The sequence below is a fragment of the Oryctolagus cuniculus genome, chromosome 18 (genome assembly GCF_051225735.1).
Source record: "Oryctolagus cuniculus isolate XC-2025 breed Fujian yellow rabbit chromosome 18, ASM5122573v1, whole genome shotgun sequence".
NCBI lineage: Eukaryota > Metazoa > Chordata > Mammalia > Lagomorpha > Leporidae > Oryctolagus > Oryctolagus cuniculus.
Genome location: NC_142884.1, coordinates 72175854 through 72195196, shown reverse-complemented (window position 1 = coordinate 72195196; position 19343 = coordinate 72175854). Strand labels below are relative to the sequence as shown.

Genomic DNA, 19343 nt, shown 5'->3' with positions numbered 1-19343 from the left:
TATATATTACATTTATGTAACTTACATATTTTATGCTTCCCGCATCCCACAGTGGGACCAGTGTGAGTCCCAACTGCTCCACTTTTGATCCAGCATCCTGCTAATATGCCTGAGAAAGCACCAGAAGGTGGCCAAGGTACTTGGGCCCCTGCCATTCATGTGGGAAACCCTGATGGTGTTCCAGGCTCCTGGCATCAGCCTGAGCCTGACCCTACCCTGGCATTTACTGCCACTCAGGGAGTAAACAAGCAGATGGAAGATCTGTTCCCCCCGCCCCCACTCCACCATTACTCTTCTGTCAAATAAATAAGTAATTACATCTTTAAAAAATTCAGAGTAATAGCTTACAGGACAAAGAAGTGGCAGAAGAACTGGGATAGCCCTTAGCTACAGCAGCAAGAGAAACCATTTTTGGGTGACTGCAGGTACTCTGAGAGATGAGAAATGGCAATGTGTTCTTGACTTTTGATGCGTATTAATTCCAACATGTAGGAAGCCTGAAAAATACATATGATTAGTTCATTCCCACTGAGATTCCGATTTCATTGGCCCAAGTTGAGTCCCCAGGCATTTTATATCTAGATCCTCATTTGATTCTAACCTGCAGTTCAAATTTACTATGCACTGATAGAGCAGACCACCTCTCCTAACAGAAACAGAGCAGCTCAGATGTCTTTATGGAGAAACAGAGTCAGAATCCAAGAGAAGGGGGAACTGAGATGCTAGATGGCAATAGGAGCAGGAAGAGTGAGGGGGAACCATCTAGAAGTCATGAAAATATCCTGACCATGGAAACAGTAGGGTAAAGGCAGGTGGATGGGAGCTTGTACCAGAGTGAGGAAAGGAAGATGCTGGAAAAACTGGATTGCTGGTCTTCTCTGGGCATAGAATCCTGGATGGAAGGTGGGAGGAAAAGTGAGAATGAAGAATGAAGGTCTGAGCAATGGGGTGGATTGCAGTGCCATCAACACAGATGGAAGAAATTGGCAGAGGAATGCTCTGGAAGTGGTGATGGCGGATTGGGAGATGAAGTAGTTAACGAAAAGTTCTGTTTTGGATGTATTATGTTTCAGATTCCTAGTAGATGTTGATGTGTAGAAGCCCAGGAATATGATAGGTAGATAATCCGTGAGGCAAAAGGAAAGATGGAATTGGAGCTACGAATGAGAGGAACATTGTATAGGGATGGCATTGAAAAGCTGGATACTTTTAGAAGTAGGCAGGCAGTTACATCAAGTGAAATGGAGTCACTGTCTCAAAGTCATTCAGGAAAATGATCCCTGGGATTGGCAAGGTGTAGATCTTTGGTGGCCTTCATAAAAGCAGTGTGAATGACATGCAAAAAATGGACATTGAGCAAGTGAAGCATGTGGGCATGGATGACTCTGCAGTTTCTTAAATGTTAAAAGGACAAGGAAATATTGAGATATGATTATTTATAGCCTTTGTACTCTTGAAGAATAGTGGTTTTTCAATGTACTACTTGTTGAATTCCATATTTAGTAGAGGATTAAGCTAGTGATTATAATGAGGTTCCACCTCACCCCGGTTAGAATGGCTCACATTCAGAAATCTACCAACAACAGATGCTGGCGAGGATGTGGGGAAAAAGGGACACTAACCCACTGTTGGTGGGAATGCAAACTGGTCAAGCCACTATGGAAGTCAGTCTGGAGATCCCTCAGAAACCTGAAGATAACCCTACCGTTCGACCCAGCCATCCCACTCCTCGGAATTTACCCAAAGGAATTTAAATTGGCAAACAAAAAAGCGGTCTGCAGCCTAATGTTTATTGCAGCACAATTCACAATAGCCAAGACCTGGAACCAACCTAAATGCCCATCAACGGTAGACTGGATAAAGAAATTATGGGATATGTACTCTTTAGAATACTATACCGCAGTAAGAAACAACGAAATCCAGTCATTTGCAACAAAATGGAGGAATCTGGAACACATCATGCTGAGTGAAATAAGCCAGTCCCAAAGGGACAAATACCATATGTTCTCCCTGATCGGTGACAACTGACTGAACACCAAAAAGGAAACCTGTTTAAGTGGAATGGACACTATGGGAAACGGTGACTTGATCAGCATAGCCCTGACTGTTAATGAACAACTTAATACATTATCCCTCTTAGTATTTTTTTTGTCTGTTCTACTTAATATGACTGGTTTAATTCTGTAATTAATACACAGTTATTCTTAAGTGTTGAAATTTAACTGAAATGTGATCCCTGTTAAACATAAGAGTAGGAATAAGAGAGGGAAGAGATATATAATTTGGGACATGCTCAAGCTGACTTGCCCCAAATGGTAGAGTTAGAAACATACCAGGGGACTCCAATTTAATCCCATCAAGGTGGCATGTACCAATGCCATCTCACTATTCCAAGTGATCAATTTCAGTTCACAATTGATCATAATGAAAGGATTAAGAGTCAAAGGGAGCACATAAACAAGTCTAGTACCTGCTAACACTAACCGATAGAATAAATAAAGGGGAGAGTGATCCAACATGGGAAGTGAGATACTCAGCAGACTCATAGAATGGCAGATGTCCTAAATAGCACTCTGGCCTCAGAATCAGCCCTAAAGGCATTCGGATCAGGCTGAAAAGCCCATGAGAGTATTTCAGGCATGGAAAGCCAAGACACTCTGGCAAAAGATCTCTGTGAGTGAGATCTCAGTGGAAAGAACAGGTCTTCAAAGAAGGAGGTACCTTTCTCTGAAGGGAGGAGAGAACCTCCACTTTGACTATGACCTTGTCTAAACAAGAAAAGAATCGGAGAACTCAGAGGGCTTCCATAGCCTTGGAAACTCATGACCGGAGCATAGGGAGATTACTGATGCCATAGACAGGAGTGTCAATTGGTAAAGTCAACAACAGGAGTCACTGTGCACTTACTCCTCATGTAGGATATCTGTCCTTAATGTGCTGTGCATTGAGATTTAATGCTATAACGAGTACTCAAACAATATATTTCACTTTGTGTTTCTATGGGGGTGCAAACTGTTGAAATCTTTACTTAATGCATACTAAACTGATCCTCTGTTAATTTCTTTTTTTTTTTTTTATCAACTCCCAACTTGACTCTCACTGGGATTAAACATGACAATAGGTCTGATCTGATTTCATCATCATTTAAAAAAACCATCTATTATTTTTCACTTTATGTTTCTGTGTGGGAGCAAACTGTTGAAATCCTTACTTAATGTATACTAAGCTGATCTTCTGTGTATTAAGATAATTGAAAATGAATCTTGATGTGAATGGAAGGGGAGAGGGAGTGGGAAAGGGAAGGGTTGTGGGTGGGAGGGACGGTATGGGGGGGAAGCCATTGCAATCCATAATTCGTACTTTGGAAATTTATATTCATTAAATAAAAGTTAAAAAAAATGGAAAATAGGTTATTGTAATTTTTTTTAAAGATTTATCTATTTATTTGAAAGGCAGAGTTACAGAGAAGGAGAGAGAGAGAGACAGACAGACAGACAGACAGAGAGAGAGATCAATATTGATCCACAATGTACTGGTTTACTCCCCGAGTTGCCAAAACAGCCCTGGCTGGGCCAGGTCAAAGCCAGCAGCCAGCAGCTTCTTCTGGGTCTCCCACATGGGTGCAGGGGCCCAAACACTTGGGAAATCCTCTGCTACTTTCCCAGGCACATTAGCAGGGGAACTGGATTGGAAGTAGAGCACCCAGGACTTGAACCAGTGCCCATATAGGATGCCAGTACTGCAGGCCACTGCTTAACCTGCTATGCCACAGTGCAGGCCCCCATTGCAAATATTATAAGAAAAAAAATAAGAAAAGGAGAAGTGTAGGAGTGAGGGGTGGAGGGAAGAAAGGGTGGGAAATATCATTGTGCTCTTAAAACTGTATATATGAAATACATGAAGTTTGTTCCCTTTTTATAAATAAAGAATTTTAAAGGAGAACGAGCTGTAAATGAACGAATGCGTCTATGAATGGATGGGTGAATGAATTATCCAACTGCTAAGCCTTAGGTGAAGCAGAAAGGTAGTTTCTTTTTTTTAAAGATTTATTTATTAAAATGAAAGAGTTACACAGAGAGAGAGGCAAAGAGAGAGAGAGAGAGAGAGAGAGAGAGAGAGAGAGAGAGGTCTTCCATCCACTGGTTCACTGCCAAATGGCCACAACAGCTGGAGCTGTGCCGATCTGAAGCCAGGAGCCAGGAGCTTCTTCTGTCTCCCATGTGGGTTCAGGAGCCCAAGGGCTTGGGCCAACTTCTGTTGCTTTCTCAGGCCATAGCAGAGAGCTGGATCGGAAGAAGAGCAGCCGGGACGAGAACTGGCGCCCTTATGGGATGCCGGTGCTTCAGGCCAGGGCGTTAACCCACTGGGCCACAGCGTTGGCCCCAAAGGTTGCTTCTTGATGGTGTGCCTGTGGTACAAACAATCCTCCAGCCCTGTGGCCTCCACACAGTTTTGGCATTGGCTTATCAAAGAGCCATTTCTCAATACCCTCATGGAAAAAACAGCCATAAATTTCCCATTCAGTACTGGAGACATTTCCAGGTGTTTCCTGGATGATCCAGGTGGGCTTCGGAAAGTACTTACTTCCCAGGGAGGCTTGGTACTTTCCTTGTGGACATCAGACTGGTGAATCTAGTTTCAGTTCTAGCCATACATACATAGCACACTGTGATTGCTTTTAGGAGCAAAAACGGACTTGATATCAGTGTTGTTCGCAGCAGACCTTATTTTTTTTCTGCATAATTTTTTCTTTTCTTTTTGCTTAAGAGAAAACTAGGAATAAACCCAAGGGGGAAAATAGGCAAACAAAACAAAACACGTTCCTATATCTTGCATTATCCTGAAGCAAATATCAAATAAGATGTTCTATCCTACAATCTATTATTTTGATGTAATTCTGAGTGTTTCACTTGCCTGTGCCTGAATAATGTTCTTTGAAGGCTGCCTCATCAATAACTGTTCTAGTGAAGTTTCACAGGCTTAGAATAATGAATAACAATTAGGGGTATTTAAAAAGCAATATTTTTTCCTGCAATTTTGAACTTGATTTATGAATTTAGGGATCCTCCGATTTCATCAAATAAGTGGTTTCTTCAATTTAGTTCTTCTGCCAATCTGAGAAAAGCCCCCTGAAAGCTGGCAGGCTCATAGACGTTTCTTGCCAGTTTATTGATTTTTATAAAAAAAGAAACTTTTGACATTTAGCAAAATTTGTCTGTGTGCAAGAATAAAGTCCAGAGTCATTTTGCCTAGGTAATTATTACATGGGAACAATTTATCGATAGTTTGGTGTTCTCATCACCTAAACTCAGCTCTCTTAAGAGTATTTTTCTAAGGAATTTGACAAGGATTTTAATAAATATTTCTCAAAAATTTATGAAAATAGGTCCAGTGTGTATTTCCTCATTATTAGAAAACAGTATGCAGGTAGACAAATGATAGAGCATTGATAAGAGAATCTGTGATTCTTAGCGTAAGAAGTGAACTTGGGGCAGGTGTTTAGAGGATGAGGTGTCAGTTAAAACACCCACATCTCAGATTGGAGTGCCTGGACTCCATTTACAGCTCCTTATTCCAGCTTCCTGCTAATGTGAACCCTAGGAGGCAGTGGTGATGGTGCAGGTAATTTATCCCTGCCACCACAAGGGAGTCCTGGAGTGCTTTGCTGGATCCTGGGTTCAGCTTTGGCCCAGGCCTAGCAGTGTGCATTTCTCTCTCTCTCTCTCTTTCTCTCTGAAATATAAAAAGAAAAAAACTAACTTTCCCTCAAACTTTTCTTCTTCCCTTGTTCCACTTTTTCCATCATCAGTAAGCTGTCTCCTTTTGTTGTCCATCTTTTCTTGATGTTATTACATCTCATGGCTGCAAACAACTAAGGAAGCAAGATGTGCCATCCTATGTGGCTAGTACATCAGGAAGAATTAGAAGTGTGGTTAGAGTTGGCTTCTCACTTCATCTCCAGAACTGAGACAAAACACCACCTGTGAAGACTTTCTTGATCAACTTTGACATAAACTTCAGTCATTTCTTTTAATACACAATGCCTATCTTCCATTGACTTAAAAATTCATCCAACAAGTATTTATTGGGTATTGATAATGCTCCAATTGTCAAATGGGTCCTGTGTAAAGATATGAAAATGCATCAGATACTTTACTGCTCCATAGAATCCACAAGTTAGACTCCAGCACAGTTAGACTAGTTAAAAGGGAAAAATAAAATAACAAAGATAGAATCTGATTCATCTCCTTTGCACTCGTTATGACACAGAGACAAATTTATTTTCAATAAGAGCTATTATAATAAAGATAGAGCATTTTTCCCCTTTTACTTTGGCCTGGACGTTTCTTCCCTGATGCATCCACATAATGCTTCTTAATTGGCTTGACTCTTTAATCAATAATGTTAAACCACAAGATCCACACCACATCTGAAGCGTTTTTTGGAGAATAGAACTGCAAAGAAGTAACTCCCAAATCTGGACTTTTCCGTGGACTGAGCTTCTGACTATAGTCACAGGCCCTGTTGAGCTACATGGGTGCAGCCACAGGCTTAGTCTTCATGCACCAAGCGACGTCCTGACTAAAATGATACCCAGTTGCTTTCTCAGGACTGTCTTACACAGAGAAGAAGTTTTCAACACACAAAAGCCATTTATGTTATTTAGGATTCTTCACCTTTGTATTCATTACCTTTGTTAATGCTGATAGAGTCATGGTCTAACTTCCATCCTCCTATTGAAAATTTTAAGTCTTTATCTCTAGTGCCACTCTTGGCCTGCTCTATAGATCTGGATGTTAGACTATATAACTTCAACAACAACGCCTACTGGCTATTCTGCAAGCATTTAAAGTTAAGTCCTGAGAAGTAGCTTGTTGGCACATGGATTCAGGTAGACCCCAGATCTACCTCTCTAGCCTGGGGATTTACAACTGTGGATTCATAGAACAGTGTCTGGATTAGAGATTAAATTAGTCTGAGGTGAGACTTCATATCTATTTCTTTACAAGTTCTGCAGGCAATTCTAACAAGTAGATCTCAACCTTGTCTGTTTTGAGTATCCCAATATGCATCCTATACCCTGCATAGACTACATCAGAACCCCTTATTGTTGGACTCAAGCACCAGTATTTTAAAACCCCCAGTGATTGCAGTGCACAGGTAAAATGAAGGGACTTTGCCCAAACCATGCTGCTTCTTATGTTGGTAAGGGTTTAACCCAACTGAGCCTCAGTCTGCTAATCTCTGAATAGATACTAGTCATCAGCCCTGTCTTAGAAAATATTTTTAGAATTATATGAAGTAATTTATAAGGAGTATTTCATGGTGTTTAGCACAGAGTAAATATTTTATCAATAAAACTATCATTGTCAGTTTGACTGTCATAACAAAACACCATAGACTGGACAGCTTTAACACAGATCATTATTTTCTCATAGTGCTGCAGACTGCAAGACTGAGATCAGAGGCCAGCATAGCTGGCTTCTGGTGAAGGCTCAGTTCCGAGGCTGCAGATGGCCACCTTCTTGCTGTATCGTTACATGCTACAGAGGAAGAAAGGGCTTTTTTTCTCTTTCTTTACAAGGGCCGCAGTTCTGTGATGTGAGGGCCTATCCTTTATGAACTCATTTAAGTAAAAGCCCTCTCTCAAGATAGAGCCACCTTGTGGATTAGGGCTTCAACATGGTGAATTTTAGGATGACACAATTCAACCCATAGCAATTATCATCATCATTATTATTATCCATCTCCAAAACCCTACCGGTAGTGTGACTGGATTTTCCCAGGATGTTCTTGGTTTTAGCACTTAAAGTCCCACATACTGGAAATTCCCGTTGCTTTAAATGCCAAATCCATTTGCTCAACTATCCAAGCCAGAATCCATAGCCAGCCTGTAGTCTTTCCACACATCTACTTTCTACATCTAGTCAATAATTATTTTCTGCTGTTGATCGTTTGTACCTAATCAATCATCAACCCAAGAAATTCTTACAGGTAGTTTCTTATATCTCCATTCCAATTCTGTTGGTTATTTGCTATCTGCTATCTAGGCTGTTACAGAATCCTTTAAGTTAGTTTCACGTCACAAGAGACCAAACTTGAATGTGGTTCAGAATCATTAAAATACAGATAACTGCTTCTCTGCCCCTTCCTGATTTCAGCTGGAACAGATCTGGGGTGGGGCCTGAGTATGTGCACTTCTGACAGGTGATACCGATGCTCTAAAATTTTGGTTCAGAGCTGGATAGATTTCATGTGGCACACTCAGAGTCACTGGGGAGGTGGAGCCTGCTGGAGATTCCAGAAGCATGTGGGGCACACACATCCCTATCCAGGTCCCTTTGTGGACTGCAGAGTTCCACGTCAGCAGGAAAGACCTGGCACCAGACTAATGCATTGTCAAGTGACTTGCTCAGCGGTGCGCTCTTTGTCCTCCATCCCAGTTCCCGTTCACAACAGTTATTCCTAACATAAAATGCTGAGTAAGTCAGTCTGAACAGATGAATGTTGGGAGATTCCTAACTTGTGATTGGTATCATTCATTACGCTGAAGACCTTGGCACGTTCCAGACTTGTCAGCAGCCCAGGATGAGTGGATGTGTCTAAACACCTAGGAAATCACTCCTGCTAAAATTCTTCACTTGGTTAAAAATACATGCAGTCAGTCAGAATCAGGTCTGGATTCTTCTTCCTCCATCTGTTCATTCGTTCAAACATATGTATTGTGCCTGCTATGTGCTGGACATCAGGAATATACAGTGATAAGGGGGTCCACAACCTGTCCCAAATATCCTGAGTCTTGGAGTCTAGTGAAGGGCCAGGCATTTCCACAGCAGTTAACATGAAGCTTCAGACTCCCACATCTGTAGTGGGGTGCCTGGTTTGACGCCTTGCCTTGGTTTCTGATTTAGCTTCCTGCTAATGCAGCACCCTCTGGGAGGCAGCAGGTGATACCTCAAGCACTCGGGTCCCTGCCACTCACATGAGAGACCTAGATTGAGCTCCTGGATCTTGAGTCCTGGCTTCCAGTTCTTGGCTTTGGCCTGGTCTGGTCCTAGCTATTAGGGAAATTTGAGGAGTGAAGCAGCAGATGGATTCAGTCTCTCTCTCCACCTTTCAAATAAGATAAAAGTAAATCAGTAGGAATTTGAAAAAGTTGTCTGCCCTAGCTGAACTAGGGGAAGATATGATTGGACACTTCCTTGATGGCTACTGGCAGCATGGGCTGAGGACCTCAGCCCTCTGGTGACTGCTCACTGTAGGTCATCCTCTGTTTTTTTGTTTCATGGGCTTTTCTCACATGACAGCTCTGTTCCGTCAAAGTACAGGATCCACAAAAGCAATAGGGAGAGCTTCTAATATGAAGGAAATCACCCCATTTGTAATCTAATAGCAATGTGATAAGTCAGTCACCATTGTCTTCTTTTATTGGTTTCAAGCCCAGTCTCCCTGTGGGGAGAAAGATATTACCAGGAGTCAGAGATCATTGAGGCCTACCTGAAATGTCTGCCAGCCACACCCAGTACTCAGCTCATGTCCCTCCCTTGTACACGTGCATAGTCCCCCATTCCTAATAATGATAAGCCCTGAGTGATTCATTTTATGTGCCAACTTGACCAGGCCTTGGCACTCAGATATTTGGGCAGACACCAGTCTAAATGTCACTTGAAGGTATTTTTAAGATGAGATTAATATTTGAATTAGTAGACACTAAGTAAAGCAGATTACCTTCAGTAATGTGGTGGGCTTCATCTAATCAAAGGGCTTAACAAGAAATAGGCAATTTTTGCCTCCAGAGTGGCTTCAGACTTGAACTTCTATATCATCTCTTCTGTGGGTCTCCAGCCACCTGGCGTGTTCTACAGATCAGACTTGCTGACCACAATGGCATGAGCCAGTTCCTTCAAATAAATCTCTTTATGCACATAGTCTATTGCTTCTGTTTCTCTGGAGAACGTTGCCTAATACAATGTCCTAGCCTTATTGAACCAGTTAGTTATTTATATAGCAAGCCTGTCTTTTCCACAAGCCTGGCACTGTGTCAGTCTTTTTCCATGCTGTATTCCCTCTGGCCAGTAGTGTATCTGACGCTAAAAATACATTTAATGAACATTTGTAGAATTCACATAAACTCAAGGACACAACCTACAACATTTATTACATATTTGGAATCCTAACCGGCACTCACTTTGAACCAGTTCACTGTGCCCTAAGTAATACTTCGTACACTTCAGATACATATATAAGTATAGAGAGAATTTCCTAAAATTCTAGAAGACATGAACTGAATAATCTCTAGACTCTGAAAATTGCTGATGCCCCTGTGGAAAAGATGGTGCGCTTGAGAGAAGACATCTATTAGCTCTAATATAGGAGACATTAGCCTTTATCATTACTTCTTTGTAAAACCATGGTTTAAAAGTAGGGTCTCCTTATATTACATTAATTTACGTGAACTTGAAAATCAGCTATAATTAACTGGGGTATGCTTTTTTAGTGAGAGATAGCTCTCTGACATGGTGGCTCCTAAACTGTCCTGATGACTCAGCAACTTGCTAGTTGACTCAGCATCTCTCTATGGGTATAGAGATGTCCACTTTTCAAGTAAGAACATTGTCTAATGGCTGTTCTTTCAAAAGTTTTTCTGTGACAAAGGCTCACAATGACTAAGGGGACAGAAAAGAAGGGTCCCCAAGCAAAAGATATTTACTCCCCACTCTATTTTAGCACTAACCTGTTTGAAATCTGCAGCACTTCAGCCCAGTACTGGTAATAAGGCATGGAACTGAGTTTCTACAGTGCAGAAATGACACTCGAAGCAGAGTTATTAGTGGCTTACCTCGTGTGATAACATCAGTCGGTGAACACTTCCCAGGATCCATTCCCACTGATAAGAACTTATCAGTGCACACATTGATTGGAGATTTATCTGAACCATCTGTGGCTCTGGAAATTGATGATTTGGGCCTGGTTTCCCCCAAAGCTGAAGTACTGAACAGCACCAGGTGGATGGGTAAGAGGCTCACTCTGATAACTGCTTGTCCTCAGGTCCATATTGCAAAATGTTTTGTAAGGTGGTTTCTGGGCTGTTGGCCTGACCTGTGAATGTACAGATACCACATATCCCAGAGTCAGAAAAGGTGATCTCTTGGCCCATTGGCAGAATTCTGTGGAAGATTGGAGTCTACGGCACAGCACCAAAAAAGCAGAAATTATGAACAGTTAGCCACTTGTTTCTGGTCAAAGTTCTACTTGGGGTCTGAGACAGTCTCTGGATAGTCATCCAGATGAGGAAGCTGTTGCTCCAGCTGCTGCAAGGGTTGTTTCAGTGCACCAGGAAAACATTCCAGGTACTGAGTAGAGAAAGGCCCTTTGAATGGCTGAGTGACACATACAAAGGTGAGGTACAAGAGAGGGGGAACTACCAGTTGAGTCAGAACATTTGACAAAGGCTTCCGTTTGTCAAAGCACCAGGAGAAGACTCAGTGGAGAGATGCAAACCTAACATGATAGAACACATTAAATATATATATACACACATATATATAAATAAGTATATCATCCAATTTTTAACCAGTACATAAGATTGTATATTTTTATGGGATGTCATCTGGTGTTTGAATACTTGGAATACATTTTTTGACATTCCAGGATACAGGCTGGAATTTCTGATACAGGATCAATGTAGTGAAATATGAGACAAGTGTAAATGTTTACACTAATGCCAAAAATGCATGCAACTTACTGAACACTGACTATAGGATCGGGCTTTGGACTGGCTACTTTATACATATATCTGGGGGGTGCTTCAAAGGTTTCATGAAAAATGGGCTCTTCAGCCAGATCCGCATGCCTTAAGGGCTGATTCTGAGGCCAGAGTGCTATTTAGGACATCTGCCATTCTATGGGTCTGCTGTGTATCTCACTTCCCATGTTGGATCGTTCTCTCCCTTTTTTATTCTATCAGTTAGTATTAGCAGACACTAGTCTTGTTTGTGTGATCCCTTTGACTCTTAGACCTATCAGTGTGATCAATTGTGAACAGAAATTGATCACTTGGACTAGTGAGATGGCATTGGTACATGCCACCTTGATGGGATTATATTGGAATCCCCTGGCACGTTTCTAACTCCACCATTTGGGGCAAGTCCAATGGAGCATGTCCCAAATTGTACATCTCCTCCCTCTATTATTCCCACTCTTATATTTAACAGGGATCACTTTTCAGTTAAATTTAAACACCTAAGAATAATTGTGTGTTAATTACAGAGTTCAACCAATAGTACTAGAACAAAAAAAATACTAAAAGGGATAAAGTATTACATTGTACATCAACAGTCAGGACAAGGACTGATCAAGTTACTGTTTCTCATAGTGTCCATTTCATTTCAACAGGTTTCCCCTTTGGTGCTCAGTTAGTTGTTGCTGATCAGGGAGAACATATGATATTTGTCCCTTTGGGACTGGCTTAATTCACTCAGCATAATATTTTCCAGATTCCTCCATCTTGTTGAAAATGACTGGATTTCATTGTTTTTGACTGCTGTATAGTATTCTATAGAGTACATGTCCCATGATTTCTTTATCCAGTCTACTGTTGATAGGCATCTGGGTTGGTTCCAGGTCTTAATTTTAGGCATGGAAAGCCAAGACACTCTGGCAAAAAAAAAAAAAAAAAAAAAAAACCTAGATGAAAGATCTCTGCAAGTGAGATCCCAGTGGAAAGAATGGGGCCATCAAAGAAGGAGGTACCTTTCTCTGAAGGGAGGAGAGAACTTCCACAACTTCCACTTTGACTATGACCCTGTCTGAGTAAGATCGAAGTCGGCGAACTCAACAGGCTTCCATAGCCTTGGCAACTCATGACTAGAGCCTAGGGCGATTACTGATGCCACAAACAAGAGTGTCAAATTGTTAAGTCAACAACAGGAGTCACTGTGTACTTACTTCTCATGTGGGATCTGTCCTTAGTGTGTTGTCCAATGTGAAGTAATGCTATAACTAGTACTGAAACAGTATTTTACACTTTGTGTTTCTGTGTGTGTGCAAACTGATGAAATCTTCACTTAATATATACTAAATTGATCTTCTGTATATAAAGATAATTGAAAATGAATCTTGATGTGAATGGAATTGGAGAGGGAGCGGGAGATGGGAGGGGTGCGAGTGGGAGGGAAGTTATGGGGGGGAAGCCATTGTAATCCATAAACTGTACTTTGGAAATTTGTATTTACTAAATAAAAGTTAAAAAAATAAAAAAGGGCTATGTATAAATATAAAAATATAACATGTATTTAAAAAGTTTCGTGAAAAATGGAATTAAAAGATTTGTTTATTTTTGTGCAAAATTTTTTGAAATCTGTTTGGGCTTCTTAAAATGTTCATGGAGAATGCATATGATGAAAAATCTATGCATGTACAATGTAATACTTTATCCATTTTAGTATTTTTTTTTGTTCTAGTACCATTGGTTGAACTCTGTAATTAACACACAATTATTCTTAGGTGTTTAAATTTTAACTGAAAAGTGATCCCTGTTACGAATTTGGAAAACATTACGCTGAGTGAAATAAGCCAATCCCAAAGGGACAAATACCACTTGTTCTCCCTGATAGGTGACAACTAACTGAGCACCGAAAAGGAAACCTGTTAAAGTGAAATGAACACTATGAGAAACTGTGACTTGATCAGCCCTTGCCCTAACTGTTGATGAACAACTTAATACGTTATCCCTCTTAGTATTTTTTTTTGTTTGTTCTACTTAATACTTTTGGTTGAATACTGCAATCAATACACAATTCTTCTTAAGTGCTGAAAATTAACTGAAAAGTGATTGCTGTTAAATATATGAGTGGGAATAAGAGAGGGAAGAGATGTGCAATTCGGGACATGCTCAAGCTGACTTACCTCAAACGGTAACATTAGAAACATACCAGGGGATTCCAATATAATCCCATCAAGGTGGCATGTACCAATGCCATCTCACTAGTCCAAGTGATCAATTTCTGTTCACAATTGATCACACTGATAGGTCTAAGAGTCAAAGGGATCACACAAACAAGAATAGTGTCTGCAAATACTAGCTGATAGAATAAAAAAGGGAGAGAACGATCCAACATGGGAAGTGAGATACACAGCAGACCCATAGAATGGTAGATGTCCTAAACAGCACTCTGGCCTCAGAATCAGCCCTTAAGGCATGCGGATCTGGCTGAAAAGCCCATGAAAGTATTTCAGGCATGGAAAGCCAAGACACTCTGGCAAAAACAAAACAAAACAAAACAAAACAAAACAAAACAAAACAAAACCTAAATGAAAGATCTCTGCAAGTGAGATCCCAGTGGAAAGAATGGGGCCATCAAAGAAGGAGGTACCTTTCTCTGAAGGGAGGAGAGAACTTCCACTTTGACCATGGCCTTGTCTAAATATGATCAGAGTTGGTGAACTCAAGGAGCTTCCATAGCCTTGGCAGCTCATGACAAGAGCCTAGGGTGATTACTGATGCCATAAACAAGAGTGTCAATTTGTTAAGTCAACAACAGGAGTCACTGTGCACTTACTCCTCATGTAGGATCTCTGTCCTTAGTGTGCTGTACATTGAGATTTAATGCTATAACTAGTACTCAAACAGTATTTTTCACTTTATGTTTCTGTGTGGGAGAAAACTGTTGAAATCTTTACTTAATGTATGCTAAACTGATCTTCTGTATATAAAGAGAATCGAAAAAGAATCTTGATGTGAATGGAAGAGGAGAGGGAGTGGGAAAGGGGAGGGTTGCGGGTGGGAGGGACTTTATGGGGGGGGAAGCCATTGTAATCCATAAGCTGTACTTTGGAAATTTATATTCATTAAATAAAATTAAAAAAAAAGAAAAATCTATGCATGGATTTAATAACTTTTTTGCACTAAAAATCAACTAAATTTTGCATGAACTTTTGGAAGTATCTGTATAGAACTTTAGAAAAGTTATATTCATGCTTTTAGGTATATGTTCTGTGAAGAACGACCCTGGAAGGATTTTGATCTGTTTGCCTGCGTAAGAACCTTTCTATACCAGTGAGCAGAAAGTGTGGCCAGCAGCCAAATCTGGTTTCTTTTTTCTTTTTCCTCTGTTTTCCAAATCTGCTTTTGTAAATAAAGTTTTATTGGAGCACAGCCATGGATACTTATTTATGTATTATTTATGGTTTCTTTTGAGCTCGAATGGGCAGAGTTGAGTAGTTCTGACAGACATTGTCTGGCCCACAAAACCAAAAATATTTACTCTCTGGCCCTTTACAGGATAAAGGAGTGCTCATTATAAAAGCAAACAAACAAAAAAAAAAAAAGAAACCACCTGGAGATATTGGGAAATGCAGATTTTAAAGTTCCCCTTCCCCAATCCTACAGACAAAGAACAAGGGGGAGATATTTGAATGCATTTGCAGGGACGAGGTGGCTTGTTACTGGACAGAAGGTTTTCAACATTGCTGAAGCAGACAGAATGAGGGAAGGACAGGGAGGGGCTTAGAGCACATCACGCAGGGTCTGGTAAGCTTCAGAAGACGTCTGGACTCATGTCCATTTGTTGAAACAGGGCAGCTGTATAGGAATGAATGTGATGTGGATATGTTTATGTTTTAAAAGGATCCCGCCAGCTGCTGTAGGTAAAACCCAATGGGGAAGAGCAGGAAAGGACACTGGATGGCCAGAGGAACTCTCTGTCACCCAGTGGACCAGCAGTGATAAGCTGGATAAGGCTGTTCCATACCATGTATCCTGGCAAGAAGTTCAACAGCAGTTGGAGTTGGTGAAAAGAATGAAAAAAAAAAAAAAAAAAAAAAAAACATTAACTGTGACCAGCCAGGAAAATCCTCATGGAAGAAAAGTAGATTGAATTGAGAAGGGCTTTAAAAGATGGCTAGAATGTGGAGACTCATGAAAACTCCAGTGACTTATTTCTCTCTCAGCTACATTACAATCTGAGAGGTGGTCTAAGAAAGCAGACAATAATTAAAAAAAAAAAAAACTCCTACATTGAAACTCCTATTCTTGGCAAAATAATGAACATCAAATTTACACTTGCGCATAGTTCAACATTCTTTTTTCCAGTACATTGAATTTTGCTTTAGGAGTTTGTCATCTTGAGTATTTCCTATTAATCCATCCCCAATAATAATTCCACATGGGATGTTTACTTTGCTTGAAAGCATTTGTAGTTCTTCTGGTTGGCTAATATTTGTTATTCTTTATTTAAAAGCTCTTTTTAGAAAATATTTGCTCAACACTTCCGAGCATTTTGTTTTATTCTGAAGCACATTATACCACACTATGTATGATGGTGCGTGTACGTGACAGGTGGGTATACACACAAATAAGAGATGGGAGAAGAGATGTTTCTTCTGATAAAATTAATAGGAACATTAGTCTTTTCTACACCATCACCTTGTCTCAAACCAATTTTGACAGTAAATGTGAGTTGAGTTTCTATGTTGGAATATGGGGAATTTTTGAGTAAAAAAAGGGTGGGTCTGTGACTGAATCTTATTTTGCTTCTGTCTCTTCCTTCCCATTGTCTAGGATTAACACCACCGCCTCTCATGGCATTATCATGTATTTTAAATGAGTTGCCAAGTAGGATGCATTAATGCCTGTGGAAAGGAAATGTAGTCTGTGACATCATAGGGGCCCCATGAGTGATGTGTTTCAAGGTAAATGAGAGATGCCCTGTAGGACGCCTTACTGATGCTTCGCATTATCCTTGGCACTGAACCCAAAGGGTAATGTTCACACAAGGAAGGGGAATTGAAGAGGGTGGCTCATGGAAGCTGCTGACCTGGGTCAGCTCTAGGGGTCCCTGTGGAACACACTATGTGCTTTGAGTGGGTGGAGGGTGCTCAGAACCCCTTTTGGCAGCCATGGTGAGAAAGGAAAAAAAGGTTGAAGAAGGCCACATAGGAAGGTGCTTATTCTGTGTGAGAACATGGTGACTGGAAACGCTTTGTCTAGGCCAAAGGATGCACCAAAAGACACTGGGCTGGTGTCCTAATTATGGCCAGGAAACATCTGGCTGGATCAGGAAACGGATGGAATTTGGACATAGGTACAGCTGTGGTGATAGTAGGGTGGGTTCCAAGAATATGAAGAAATTTCAGCTTCTGGAGGAGGAGATATAGTTGAAAAAACGAGAAAATGTCTGATAACGTCTTTTTGGAAAAATCAGCAGTCTTATTTTATTTTTTTAATTGGATAGGGTTTACTTCAGGTATATTATGAATTTTGAGAGAGAAGACTCAAGAGGATATGTTTTCAAGAAAAGGCCGAGAAAAAAGCCAACCAAAGTCTTCTGGAAGAGATGTCTCAAACTTTATTTTTCTGAAGAACTATTATCAAAGCTCACTTGGGAATGGCAGATTAGATGCCCAATTAACATATGGCCTTGCCCTGTATTTATACTTGATGCCTCCTCTCCAGTAGGAAAGAAAATATCTTCTTCAAAATATTTTAAAGATTGCTGAGTCAGATAAGAGACTTTACAAAAGGATTAAACAATTCAAAGCAAAAGGGAGATTAGCGATGGTTGATTTGGATGCTTTCAAGTACATAGGAAGCAGATCGAGATATCAGGGAGGCATCAGAGGCAATTTAATAAGAAGTCAGGAGCCAGAAGCCCTCATCCAGGGAGGTTTGTATCTCCCACTAATTTGATTCATCCCTGAATGCACTTTGCCTTTTCCCTCAAAGAAAAATCCAACTGTGTAAGACCTCATGCATTCATTTATGGATGAAGAAGGGAAAAAAAGAAGAGAGAATTCAAGAAGATGATAAACAGAAAGTTTTACATGTATAGAAGCAGAAATATCTTAATAGCTCACATCTTTTGAAAGTTTCAAGTTTAGACTTTATCCAAGCCTGGAGGCAGAAAGATCCAAAATGCCAACCATTAGGTGAAACTTTGAAATGAGTGAGAAGAGACTGTGACTTTATTATTTTCTCAATATTTATTTATTTATTTGAAAGGCAGAGTTACAGAGAAAGAAGGGGAGAGATAGAGAGCTTCGATCCACTGGTGCATTCCCCAAACTGTTGCAATGACTGGGGCTGGGCCAGAGTGAAGCTGGGGCTTCTTCTAGCTCTCAACATGGGTGCAGGGGCCCAAGTACATGGGCCATTCTCTGCTGCTTTCTCAGGCACATTAGCAGGGAGCTAGATCAGAAGTGGAGCAGCCAGGATGTGAATTGACACCTATATGGGATGTTTGCATCTCAGGTAGTGACTTATCCACTGCACGACAATGCCAGATGCAAAAAGGAGGCTTTAAAACTAGAAGAGGGCCGGTGCCGCGGCTCACTAGACTAATCCTCCGCCTTGTGGCACCAGCACACCGGGTTCTAGTCCCGGTCGGGGCGCCGGATTCTGTCCCGGTTGTCCCTCTTCCAGGCCAGCTCTCTGCTGTGGCCCGGGAGTGCAGTGGAGGATGGCTCAAGTGCTTGGGCCCTGTACCCACATGGGAGACCAGGAGAAGCACCTGGCTCCTGCCTTTGGATCAGCATGGTGCGCTGGTCGCAGCGTGCTGGCCACGGCGGCCATTGGAGGGTGAACCAACGGCAAAGGAAGACCTTTCTCTCTGTCTCTCTCACTGTCCACTCTGCCTGTCAAAAAAAAAAAAAAAAAAACAAAAAACTAGAAGAGAGGAGGGAAAAGTTGTGATGGGAACGTTTTCAGTTCTGACCTCTGAGACAGCATCGGGAAGGGCTGGTTTCAGAGCATTGCTTAGAAACCAGCCAGTGACTGTATCAGCATCGCCAGCAGCTGGACCTGTTTTGTTTGGCGGGGATGGACAATGTCACAGAGAGCACCATTCTGCCAGCTCCGAGAACTCTCTTTAAATCCTGAGCTCCTTGATCTCTGTCTTAAACCTAAATATTGATCACTCAAGACTTAATTCGCTGCCTGAGAAACAAATGAATGCTTAATAAATATTTGATAGAATCCCTTATATAGCAATAAATTCTTTCCAATGGAAATCTATGTGAAGGAAAATAGCTTTGACCTGTCATTACCATCTCCTTGCCTTAGTTTCCCCTTTGGTAAAATGGAAATGTATAACTATTTGGCAAGACTCTTGTGGTAAATAAGACCTAACTTGGGCCAAACACCAGCACTCTGCCTGTTCTTATTGATGTATTTTGGTGTCCCCCCGTTCAGAAATGTTCTAGAAAAGCTGAAGGGTATTCTGATGCAGTATCAGCTCAACGTGTGTGAGAAAAGTGAAACGTGAGGCCTTGGGTGAGGTCCAAGTCATCCACAGCTGAATCTGCCCCCCACACACACACACACTGAGGCTGCTTCCTGGTGGGGA

The 19343-nt window shown here is 41.1% G+C and overlaps 1 long non-coding RNA gene across 4 annotated transcripts in view; it reads left to right on the top strand.

Moving 5' to 3' along the window:
• The window catches only part of LOC149121028 (uncharacterized), a 398949-nt gene that overhangs the window by 352854 nt on the left and 26752 nt on the right, over positions 1-19343 (top strand). For 2 of the 4 annotated variants that reach the window (XR_016225501.1, XR_016225505.1), the window contains one exon: positions 14987-15123. The exons of the other annotated variants lie outside the window; for them this stretch is intronic. This is a non-coding gene — a long non-coding RNA (uncharacterized LOC149121028). Of the gene's footprint in view, positions 1-14986; positions 15124-19343 lie in introns of those variants that run through there. 4 annotated transcript variants of the gene reach the window in all.